Here is a 13,722-nt window from a genome sequence, read left to right as displayed (position 1 = left end):
CATTACAAATATTGACAATTAATTTTGGATTGCGCTTTGAATGATTTGTTCCGTGTCCTGTGCCGGACAATACAGCTGGTCAGAATGGAAATTCTGATATTTACATAAAGAACAATCCTGGAGGTTATATGTAATAACCGTCTTTTGTGTATGTATATTGATTAACGTCATTGTCGATGTTCGTGGTGATTTATACGTGGTGATGCGAATGGTTATAGCTGTAAGATGTTGAAATACATTAACAAAATGATACATGATGGCGTTTTAATTGTATAACGAACACACACACATAACAAACTGGTTAGTGATTAAATGCCAGCTGTCTAGCATAGTTAACTGTTTTGTTGTTCGAACAGTCGGAAATATATGGAATTATTATAACATACTGTATCATATAACGTTAAGCTTCATAGTTAATCAATTATCGAAAGGAAATCCGAGAAAGCATTCACAAAAGTTACCGCTCGCCTAACGGATATAAGAAAGCACTCATTAAACGTTACACGTAATACTCATCCAACGTTACATTTCAACACAACACTAATTATACCTTTTATCTTGAATAAACTGTTTACATACGTATTTTTAATGAACCCCGGTCATTTTAACGAAAAAATAAAGTAAACCGCATTGTGATGAATGTTGACTCAAATACACTCTGCAATGATTGCCGACATCAGCCGCCATCGAAAAATGACGCGTTTTTTTTTAAGGGAGAACTGCCTATTATTTCGTAAAATAAAGTTAACACATACAAATCAATGTACCGTATAGCAATAGCCAAAATTTTAACGCTATATGTGGTCTGGTAACATAGATTTAATGCGATATAAATGTTGATTTTTTTGTGTCACAATATATTCCATGTTAAATTCCGGCTACGATATCCGAACATTTACGAGCGAACGCGAGATTGGTTTCGGGCAGCGTCTGAAGCACAACCAGTCTCGAGTTCGCTCGTTAATATTCGGATATTTTGTCCGGAAATAACAAAGACTATATTTTCGTACCAATAATAAAAGCGAGCATTGTATATCTCGTTAAATTTATGTTACCAAACCACATATAGCGTTGAAATTTTGGTATTGCTATAAAGAACACTGATTTTTTAAGGGTTCACATTATTTTACGAAATATTTTCCGAAATATTCGCTGATTTTGAGAATTTATATTACTTTAATCGAGACAGGACATCCAGTTATCTTTATGAAACTGCGTGTTTTTTAGCGGAATCGGTAACGAGTGTAACTGATATGGCCTCAAGGAAATCCGTGATGACTCTACTCGAAAGACAGAGGCGGCTGTTCTTCGGAAGTTACAACTACGGGGACTCGATTGTAAGTGTTTTTCGGAAGTTACATCTACGGCGACTCGATTGTAAGTGACTGTTGTTCTTCGGAAGTTACAACTACAGGGACGAAACTTTCCGCTTCTTCTGTATTTTTCGTTTAAGAAAGTCTGTTCTAAGCGAAACTCCAGTTAAGACGGAATGTTTTATTCCTGATTAGCCATTGCACATGCTAATCTGGGACAACACTCTGCGCACATCTAAAGTGTCGCATCTTTCGACACTTTACACCCGGTTTTCCCGAAGCGAGGATCGTTTATTAAACTCGATTGATTCAAAAGCTTACGGCTTACCGTGGCAATCGGTTACATTACATTAGAACTCGTGTTAAATGTTCACACTTTGAACACATGGATTAAGACGATTTGATTCAAACATTTGAATAGTGTTCAATTAAATCAATAACTTTCATCGTTTAAATACTTAAATCTTCAATGTGTTATGTAAAACTAGCAATATTTGCTCGCCTCAAAAAGTTTCATTATTACTTTTGTCCCTCAATTTCGACTTCATAAAACGAATCGTAAGCACTATAACTTCTACATTCCCTAAATGAGTCTCACCGTTGGAAAACAGGGCTTAATGACTGTGCGTAATTATCACTCCACATCAGCCTGTGAAATCCGCACAGGCTAATCAGGGACGACACTTTCGGCCTAAAATGGATATTCGCCAAGTAAGAAGTCCTTTAAACAAAAAATACCTTAATGGCGGATAGTGTCGTCCCTGTGCGGACGGCACTCTACGCCAATGTATTAGGCCCCGTTTTCCCAGGCACTTTACGCCAATGTATTAGACCCCGTTTTCCCAGGCACTCTACGCCAATGTATTAGACCCCGTTTTCCCAGGCACTCTACGCCAATGTATTAGGCCCGGTTTTCCCAGGCACTCTACGCCAATGTATTAGACCGCGTTTTCCCAGACACTTTACGCCAATGTATTAGGCCCCGTTTTCCCAGGCACTTTACGCCAAAGTATTAGACCTCGTTTTCCCAGGCACTTTACGCCAAAGTATTAGACCCCGTTTTCCCAGGCACTTTACGCCAATGTATAAGGCCCCGTTTTCCCAGGCACTTTACGCCAATGTATTAGGCCCCGTTTTCCCAGGCACTTTACACCAATGTATTAGACCCCGTTTTCCCAGGCACTTTACGCCAAAGTATTAGACCCCGTTTTCCCAGGCACTTTACGCCCATGTATTAGGCCCCGTTTTCCCAGGCACTTTACGCCAATGTATTAGACCCCGTTTTCCCAGGCACTCTATGCCAATGTATTAGGCCCCGTTTTCCCAGGCACTTTACGCCAATGTATTAGGCCCCGTTTTCCCAGGCACTCTACGCCAATGTATTATGCCCCGTTTTCCCAGGCACTTTACACCAATGTATTAGGCCCCGTTTTCCCAGGCACTTTACGCCAATGTATTAGGCCCTGTTTTCCCGGGCACTTTACGTCAATGTATTAGACCCCGTTTTCCGAGGCACTCTACGCCAATGTATTAGGCCCCGTTTTCCCAGGCACTTTACGCCAATGTATTAGGCCCCGTTTTCCTAGGCACTTTACGCCAATGTATCAGGCCCCGTTTTCCCAGGCACTTTACGCCAATGTATTAGGCCCCGTTTTCCCAGACACTTTACGCCAATGTATTAGACCCCGTTTTCCCAGGCACTTTACGCCAATGTATTAGGCCCCGTTTTCCCAGGCACTTTACACCAATGTATTTGGCCCTGTTTTCCCAGGCACTTTACGCCAATGTATTAGGCCCCGTTTTCTCAGGCGCTTTACACCGATGTATTAGGCCCCGTTTTCCCAGGCACTTTACGCCAATGTATTAGGCCCCGTTTTCCCAGGCACTTTACGCCAATGTATTAGGCCCCGTTTTCCCAGGCACTTTACACCAATGTATTATACCCCGTTTTCCCAGGCACTTTACGCCAATGTATTAGACCCCGTTTTCCCAGGCACTTTACGCCAAAGTATTAGACCTCGTTTTCCCATGCACTTTACGCCAAAGTATTAGACCCCGTTTTCCCAGGCACTTTACGCCAATGTATTAGGCCCCGTTTTCCCAGGCACTTTATGCCAATGTATTAGGCACCGTTTTCCCAGAGCGAGGCTAACATTTAATTTGTGCAGGTAAAATTTCTGCTACATGTCCTATGATATAGGTACACACCGTCAACGGAGCTTGGATTCTAACCGCAGACATTCTGGCTAGCAACGGAATAGTTCACCTGGAGGACAGGTTCCTGATACCAAGATAGTCCAACAAGACCGTCGCAGATTATCTGGAGCATCCGGACATACAGAGGTTTTCACTTCAGTAAGAAAATGCATTTGCGCTAAAGATAAGAAGATATTTCAAATGCAATTGATATTTGCCAGTATTTTTGATGCTTTTAATGAAGATATTATTCTAAATTGTGATTTATTAAAGATGAAATTTGCATTCTAAATTATGATTCATAAGCCCATTTATGCCTAGCGTCTAGAAAAAAAGCATTTGCAAACAGCGTAGACCCTGATGAGACGCCTTATGATGCGGCGTCTCATCTGGGTCTGCGCAGTTTGCTTAAAGGAATTTCTGTAAGAAATATTCTAAATATAGAAATAAATATACTAGACATCCCTAATTTTGGAAATAAATTGATCCAATTAAGAAGGATGAGAGAGTCTACTAGGCATACATGGGTTAAAGATTAACATTGTGATAATTAAAATTGTAAAAACATTCAAAACTGTAAACATTGTATAAATTGATAAATTGTAAAAATTGTGATTAATTATGATTAGAAGAAATTAAAATGCAATTCATATTTGACGTTTAAAAAATGTGTATTAAACGTGTACAACTGTATTTATAAAAACGTGTAAAGGGCTACCGATGCATGATATAGTAAAAATAAGGAACGTTCTACTTTGGATTTTGTGTTGTGCCAAATGTAACTTAATACTAGATTGACATTTTCATTATAATAATTCAGGTATCCTGTTTGTAGTACATATTTACTTAAAAAAAACTAAATAATTAAAGCATCACTCCTGCTTTTGTTTTGATGTATTGCTCAAATAAATCATTAAACATCGCTTGGATGGTATAATGTGCGTATAGCTACAAACTTTGAACCTCTGAATTAAATCGCAGAAAAATAGTATCTTACTGAAGTTTGAATTAAGTTATCAACTACAATTACATATTGTTAAAATGCAAATCAAATAATGGTCTAGCCCCTAAATAATAGCGGTATCGCAAATGTAAACATACAAACACACTCCGGAACAAACTTGCTTATCGTAGGCAAATCGGACCAAATTTACAAATGGATCTGTAAAAGTGTCTCTAATTTGGAAATTGGACGCCGCCATTAACTTACGAGTTGCTGAAACGCCAGATTTACACATTCTTTTAAGCACCGCTTCTCAAACGTCTTGTTGTCAGGAGAGATTTCTTTGGTTTTCATTATCAAATGATTAAACACGATTATCCCCCCTTGGTTGCAATAAGATGTTTAGCAACGCTTTCTCGTACGAGACTGCGGGCAATAAAAGCGATATTACGAGTGTCTTGAGGCACCTTTCGGGATATAAAAGACACATTTGAGTTTTTGCTTAAGTGCAAAATTGCGAAAAACAAATGAGATTGTAAGATTTGGTTATTTATTGTGTTTAATTTCACATGTTTCCAGACAGTCATTAGATACAGGTTTATAAACTGCAAGACAATGATTCGTATCGAGGAACATTTGTTGCGATACACATTTGATTGTTTTTCTTTTTAGTTTATTTAAAATAAATCAAGACGGGTTGTGACCAGATTAAAGACCATATGCAAATTGATGTTTGCCTTCTAGTAAATTGAATTAAAGTGTTGTGTTTTAGCGAAAAACGCTTACAAATATTTCTCCACACGAACTGTGGAATTCACATTAAAGAGAAACACTTGTTTCCTTAAGAGTATTTTTATTAGAAATGCATGCACAGTCTTTCACAAGCATACGACATACGAATATTATACGTTGTACATAACTTATAAGTGAATATATAACTATGTGATACTCCTGTAATAGACGTATCTCGGAATATGTTGGAGTTTGGAAACGCCACTTATCCCTCAAAATCCGACGTTAAAAACAAAGGTGACCCATTAAAGACACTTTAAAAATGACGAACAATATAAACCGTTATTTGTTAAGAAATAACCATTTTGACATGAAGTGGGTCAGCATTATTTGTAACTGGGAATGAGTTTTTTTTTAATTTTCAAATATTAACAGCATTATGGGACAATCCTATTGTAATATTATATATTCATTTTTGAAACTTGCACGATGCATACTACACCGTTACGTCATATTTAAGTATTGCATATTCATTTTCCAGATCAATTTGGTTGGCATCTATCAGTGACTTGGTATTTAGTTGTCAGATTTATTACCCGACCTCTATCATTGACTTAATATTTATAACTGTGACGCTTAAACCATTATTATGTATACTCTGTTGGCAATGGACTTCTCTATGTCAATTTTATATTTTGTTCTTTCATATTGTAAAAATAAATTCTGTACTTGGAATTGTGCTTTATGTTCCAGATCAATTAGGTTGGCATCTATCATTGACTTGCAACTTAAGTCTGCCACAAATTCTTCAACGAATCGCTTCATCGTGTTTGCTCCTAATGACTCCGACATCAACATAATGCCGGACTTTGGGAAGGATATTTTGTTAAATGATACGGCTTTACTGAAATCGGTACGAACTCTTTTGCGTCTGGTTTATTCGCACCGTTTTGTCACGTTTGATTGGTCATTGTCGGCTCGGATACTGCTTAACTGTGCGACGGGTACGGAAAATATACTCAAACGTACCCGGCAAATTAAGACTGTACCCGAGTTTTTTCCCGGCCGAAATCCGTAGTCGCACAACGCGCTACGGAATACGAAACATAATTCTCTTTGAACAAAACCTACCTCAACAATTTTTGAGCATGCAAATCTATAATATCGAGACAGTTTTACAAGACACTGACATACACATTAATATAATTTATTTGAAAAAAAGGCCGACAACGACCAATTTAGCGTTAGAATTCCCGGGTACGTCAGTATAATAACCGTACCCTGGGTACATTTAAGTATTCCATAGAGTACCATGGTACATTTAAAAGTACCCGAGCCGAGAAATGCCCAATCGAGCTTTTGTCACAGCAATGTGGGCTCTAATATTTTATAAATTGTTATTTCTGATTTTATTTATTTCGTTCGGCCTGATGTAACTTTAGAGAATAATATTAGAGACTGGTGGTTTATTAAATACATAAAACTGTATATGCACGACCAGTTCTTATGTTTATAAATCAAATCATGAAGACGTTTGTTCAACAAACGTGCGCACTGGACAACAATCATTTGGAACCATAAGCAAGACGCAATTTAAAACGCAAACTTAAAATATTTATTTTCTCATTTATCAAAGTACATTTTGCGTTGTTGTTAAAGAAACCAACATTTTTTTGTAACAAAATTCATTTCGTTTGTTTAAAGCAATAATTGAACAATTGACTTAATACATCGGTAGAAAGGTTGGTTAGCATGTGAAGAAGTACCAGTGTAAACGTTTAATTAATTGAACATCGTCCTGGAAAAAATGGCGTTATGCATTTGCGTAATTGCGTCGTACATTATCATGCGCAATCGGGACAGACTTATCTGGGACGATACTTTTCATCTAAACTGGATATTCGCAACTAAAATACTTTCTTACAAAGAAAAAAAAAACTAAAATGATTTGCATTAGTGAAATATTTCTTTTAAACACAAAATATCATAAAAGCGGAATTTTTTGTCCCAGTTAAGCCTATGCGGACTGCACAGGCTTGACTGGTACGACACTTAACGTACTTGCAATAAGTCCCGTTTTCGCAGAACGAGGCTCGATTGCTTTGTTTGTAGGTATTTTGGGCCCACACGATCGAGGACGAAACGGTGTATATCCCCAGGATGGGAACCATTCCCAACTACCCAGCAAATGCGGGCATACTGAAGTTTTACCGCGTTGGATCGATGGTATAAGCTTATTATAAGTAAACAAGCAGACGCAAAACAACAGACATAGTTGATATTTAATGCGTATTATTGCATAAACTCTATCTATAAAGCCCTTTAATGGGGTGCAGAAACTTGGCAAAAGGGGAGCTTGAGCGGGAAAAATCGTTTATTAACAAGGAGATTCACGTGCCGTTCAAGCCCTCGTTATGTGTTTTTCATATCCATAAACTTGTCCACGCGCAGTTACTTCCCTTAGTAATGGCTGACTGTCCATGAATATCCATAAACAAGTTATTATGAACTGTGTTGATAACTTCAGCCTTCGACGACTTTCCAAGCATAATACAATTTAGTTGGAACAAAATAAGATAGACCAGTACGAGTCGAAAGAAACATCTATGAAAACAATGACTTACTCTGACGATATATTTAGCTTTTTAGCTTTTATTGTATATTTCGTGTATGCGGATTTCACAGGCTTATCTGGGACGACACTTTACGAACTTAAGGCACACATGTTTTATTTATATCAAGACCATGTGCCTAAATCCAACTGATATTAATAAACATTTAAACCAGATTGGGAATGTTCATTATGATCAAAGGGGAACACACCAGGCAATCTAACAAAATGTTTGAAGTTTAAATAATGCCAATCTTCCTAGAATTGTTGTAGTGCACGTGTCGAACAATAAGGTTCGAGCCCGTGTTGTGCAGCCGAACATCCCGGTACAGAACGGGGTGATCCACGTTATCGACGATCTGCTTTTATTTGTGTACAGAAACTTGCGACAAACAAAGCATCGGCAAAAGATAAGGTAGTGTATAACCTATCTTAATATAATATATAATTGGGTTGTGTATAACCTTAAAGCGCACATTGCAATTAATTTATAAATTTGTAAAGAAACCGGGTTTACTTACCGAGAATCTCGTTCTGTTAAAATTTGACTAAATGCATATTCGGAAAGGGTCTGCTTAGATTAATCAGGGAAGACACTCCCCGCTTAAAAAATCCATTAAAGCGGGGTGTGTGGCCCCTGAGTAGCCTTTTATAGGCACAGGCTATTGCACAGGCATAATAAGGACGATTATTTACGCACATGCATTAAGCCCATATTTCCCAAACGCGGAAAATAAATATATGTTATCTAAAAAATATTTGAAACAATCAATATTCATGACTTTAATAACCAAACGAATCACATTTTTCGTGTTGCGCGTGTTAACTATCGTGGAAAATAACGTTTCATGAAAGATTTAAGGTCAAAGGTGCCGTATAGTCTGCTTCGATATTTATCTTCAGCCGACTTCGACATTAAAGTGATATTATGGGAATTTTTCACTATTGAATTGAGCTGTAAAGAATTAACAGATCAAAAAAGTTAGTTAAAATGTGGTAACTGACCAATTATCTGCAACTCATCTTGCTACCAGTTGTTTATTAAAAAATATATTTTATATTCGATATTTTCCATGACTCACCTAGTCTTCTACGGCGAAATGATCCGTAAAACAAAATTGTGTCTTTGTGTCGTATAATCGAATCTGCACTAAAATTAAATTTAGGATCACATTGTACATGCATGATCAGTTGTCAAACAAAAGTACGGTTGATATTCAAATGCATTGTTTTTCTCTTTCCGGGATATTGTTTCAGTATGTTGATGCTGCATTAACAAATATACGTGTTTATGAAGTGAAAACACTTATAGTACTCCGCGTTACATCGTATAGCGGAGTACTTTTGTCCTGACGGACATGAGAAAACAAACCGGTTTTGCGAGTTTGTTTTGTGTATTGCTATTTATAGAAATAAATAGCGATAGAAATCAGTTCTAGCGAAGGCGTCAACGTGGCAAGATCAAATTCAAATTCATGTTTTGTATGAGTACATTTTTATGTATATATTGTATATCCATAATTGTTTTTTTTATGTTATGTATATGCTCGGATAAAGGCCGTAATTCCGATATTCTGAAGAATGGTCTAAGTGCATTGCTACGTGCCCCACGTTTCTTCCTAGGTAGGGAATAAACCCACCATAAAAGGGAGTTGTTCGTGGGCTGCTACCATTCTTGTGACGAATATATGGTTAAATCTGTAGTTGATGCTTTATCGTAATGCGGTTTAATTTTAAACACAATTTACTGAATATTTACTACAGATTTTACCTGAGCATACATTTATGCGCATGATGAAAATGCGCATCAATTATACTTGTAATTTCGTATTACTGTACCTGCTTTATGAAAATCAAGATTGTCTTGAAACTCTGTGCACATGCGGCCAAAATATATGCGTCTCTCGCAAATCGCACAACAGTGTTGTTGTTTGTTTGTTTGAAACATAGTTAGGACCAAAAATAAACAACGGTTGCGATAAACACCTATAAACTGTTAGATGCCCATAATATCACTTTAACACCTCGATCACTGGGATTTAAGTCGTCCGTTTACATATGCCGCACAAGTCAGCCACGGCACACCTGGATGGAGAGAAGCAAGCGTGGGATTATTTTTTTGCTCAGAAAAATCCAGAGCGGAGTTCGAACCAGGGACCTTCCGATCCCAAGACCAGCATCCTACCACTAGACCACTGTCCCCATGATTATATTATATGATTATCAAAAACAAAATCCGCTAAACATTAAAAGATATAAAAACAATTTATTTTGCAGGTTTATACAAGGCAATCTTCTCAGTCTGGACGCGGAAATCGTGACCAATTTCACGGATAAAACACGCAAGATGACGCTGTTCCTGCCAATAGACGACGCTTTTGCAAAGCTGCCCCAAAATAAGCAATATTCTATAGGCAATAATGGAACTCACGTTTCTCGGGTGAGTTATGTTAGTTTATTTTCCCAAAATAGAAAACTGTCATCTTTCATAAAAGTAACGAACAAAACCTTTCATTTAATATGAATTAATGTGGATATATATGCGTTCATGATTGTGAATGACTTTTCATTCTCTATAGAAATCGTTGTATCAACTTATTATTCACAATTAACATTTTATACACAAAAAGAAACATTCAATATTCATGGACCTCTAAGCATTAAGCGTTGAAATGTTTAACGGAACAAGTTCAAATATTAAACTGAATTGTATATAACGTCCGCGCTATCTTTCTACATGCTTTTTAATAGATGTCTGATTTATCTAATAGTTTTAGTTTTACTTTAACAGTTTGGTGCAAGTTAATTTGAATGTATTTTTACCTACAGTAGAAAAAGATTGCCAAATGTGAACATTTGTTTTAACGCATACCCACGTGCTATTAAATGTATTTAAGCAAACAAACGATAAGTGAAAATGCTCAACACATTAAGAAACGTTGTATGAGCAGAGTGTATGCATCTTATTGACATAATATTAACTGACGAATTATCTGATCACACCAAACATTATCGGTATGCTTTTCTTTTAGTTATTCCGGGACCACCTAATTATGTATGCAGAGCGGGACATAGATTCTTTCCACGACGGGAAAAACATTCACGACCGCAGACGGCGCAATATTGACCGTGAAGATTAAAAATGGTATACTGATGAGCCTCGTCCTTGGAAAACGGGGCTTATTGCATGAGCGTAAAGTGCCGTCAGAGGTAAGCCTGCGCAGTCGCACTGGCTAATCAGGAAAGACACTTTCCGCTAATATGTACTTTTTCTATTAAACAATGTCTCTTTTTTCAAAATCTGATTTATAGGTAAGTTGTTTCATAGATTAGCCTGTGCGGACTGCATGGCTAATCTTGGACGACTCTTATCGCACATGCATTAAGCCCATTTCTGTATACACATTATTTGGAATATGAGAATGTTCACTTATTTTTACAAATGTTCATGTATACAGAGTTGGTATTGTCATTCATTTTAAAACGATACATACTATTGAATTTCGTACAGAACTGTACATTGTATTATAATACACTGAAGGAAAAACAACACCAGTCGCAACAACAGTTACAGCTGATAGACACGTATTTGTGAATTAGATTTGGTTGCAATTAAACTGGTCTCATTTAATATAGTTAGGCATTTGCTACATGAAATACATGTAATAATATCTTGACGGACTTGATTACTTACATACTGATTTACGAAGTTATTTTTTGAACCGATATTAAAAAAGAATGCACTGTCTAACAATAAACGTGTGTTGAGTATGCTGAATAAAAAGGGTCGTCTTAAAACTGCTATCAGATATCATTTTCTTACAAGGACGCCCTTGCGTGGTGGATATTGTGCCCGCCTTGCGACCGGAAAGTCACGAGTTTGATCTTCACTTTATAAGCATTATTTAGGCATCCACCAAAGTATCTAACTACTGGATTTATCCAGGAATATACTAGAGAGCGTTTCAATAATTGTAAGACTGACAAAGCACTCGAGCTAAAGTAAATAGGTTAACACTAAAACCCATTTTCTCTTCCAATCTCCCAGTCGTGTACGTGGAAGGCGGCAGAGTCAGCGCCAAGGTGACGACGCCGGATATCGGCTGCACCAACGGCGTCATACATCTCGTGAACAGTGTGCTCTTCCAGCGTGACTTCACCATCTGGTACGCAGTCATGGGCAACAACCAGCTGAGGTCAGTGCTTTATTTGCGAAATGAATCACCCTATTGATGCAAACAGGTACCATGTGCCTTCTAATTTCAACGTCACATGGTACATTTGTGCACCAATTTGGCGGTATCCGCTGTTAGCATGTGTTACGGTTCCAGTGTTGTACATTTGCGTTCTTATTTGCGTTAAGGTGTACGCTATTAACGCTCGATTGGTCATTGTCGGCTCGGGTACTACTTACAAGTACCCAGGGTACTCTTAAGTATACTACAATGTTCCACTGGTACGGAAAATATACTCAACAGTTCCCGGGAATACTAACACTAAATTGGTTGTTGTCGGCTCATTTTTTTTAAATTATTATTTTCATATTAATGTCAATATTCTGAAAAATGGCCTCTATATTATCAAAATTTATACTCAAAAAAGCATGTTGGGGAATGTTTTTTGCAAATGTTCAACTACATCGCATTGTTGGCGGGAATAAAACTCGGGTGCAGTCTTATATTGACCGGCTACGTTTAAGTATATTTTCTGTACCCGGTGTACATTGTTGTATTCTTAAGAGAACCCGGAGAACTTATTAGTAGTACTCGAGCCGACATTGACTAATCAAGCACTATTAACGTGTGTTGTGTTTGTTTGCTGTAGTATCCAAGAGAATATCTCGTTGATAAGTGTTCTGAAACTGTGAGCAGCATAAAAACGTTTGAAACTTCCTATGGTTTGCATCGACCGTTCCAAGGCGATGACTTCAGTTTTATTCACGTGTTTTTGTGTTTATGGCTTGTTTTTGTCCCTTGTCCAAAACATTTATTTGCTGTGTCAGATAGTTTTGAAATCAGTTTAATTGCCTTAAATAAAGGAACTAATGTGTTGATATGCTTTTAGCTCACCTGAGCACAATGTGCTTATGGTGAGCTTTTGTGATCAAATTATCTCCGTTGTGCGTCGTGCGCCATCAACATTTGCCTTGTTAACTCTCTAGAGGCCACATTTATTGTACAATCTTCACGAAATTTGGTTTCAATGATATGTTATATGAGTTCTAAAATGGTTACGTTTGCTTAAAAAACATGGCTGATGCCACATTTATTGTCTGATCTTCATGAAACTTGTTCAGAAGATTCATCCAAATAATATCTTGGATGAGTTCGAAAATGATGCCGGTTGGTTGAAAGACATGGCCGCCAGGGGGGCGGGGCATTTTTCCTTATATGGCTATAATAAAACCTTTTAACAACTCTAGAGGCCACATTTATTTTCCGATATTCATGAAACTTGCTCAGAAGATTTGTCCCAATGATATCTTGGATGAGTTCACAAATGGTAACCTTTGCTGAAAAAAGGCTGCCAAGGGGCGGGGCATTGTTTCTTATATGGCTTTATATGGCAATAGTAAAATCTTGTTAACATTCTAGAGGCCACATTTATTTTCCGATCTTCATGAAACTTGGTCAGACGATTTATCCCAATGATATCTTGGATGAGTTCGAAAATGGTTTTGGTTGCTTTAAAAACATGGCCACCAGGGGCGGGGCATTTTTACTTATATGGCTTTATACGGCTTTAGTCAAAGCTTGTGAACACTCTAGGGGCCACATTTATTTGCCAATCTTCATGAAATTTGCTCAGAAAATTAGTCTCAATGATATATTGGATGAGTTCGAAAATAATTGTGTTTGCTTGGAAAACATGAGGCGGAGCATTTTTCCTTACATGGCTATAGTAAAATCTTGTTAGCACTCTTGAGG

This window comes from Dreissena polymorpha, chromosome 15, assembly GCF_020536995.1.
Source record: "Dreissena polymorpha isolate Duluth1 chromosome 15, UMN_Dpol_1.0, whole genome shotgun sequence".
NCBI lineage: Eukaryota > Metazoa > Mollusca > Bivalvia > Myida > Dreissenidae > Dreissena > Dreissena polymorpha.
This window is presented reverse-complemented; position numbering follows the sequence as displayed.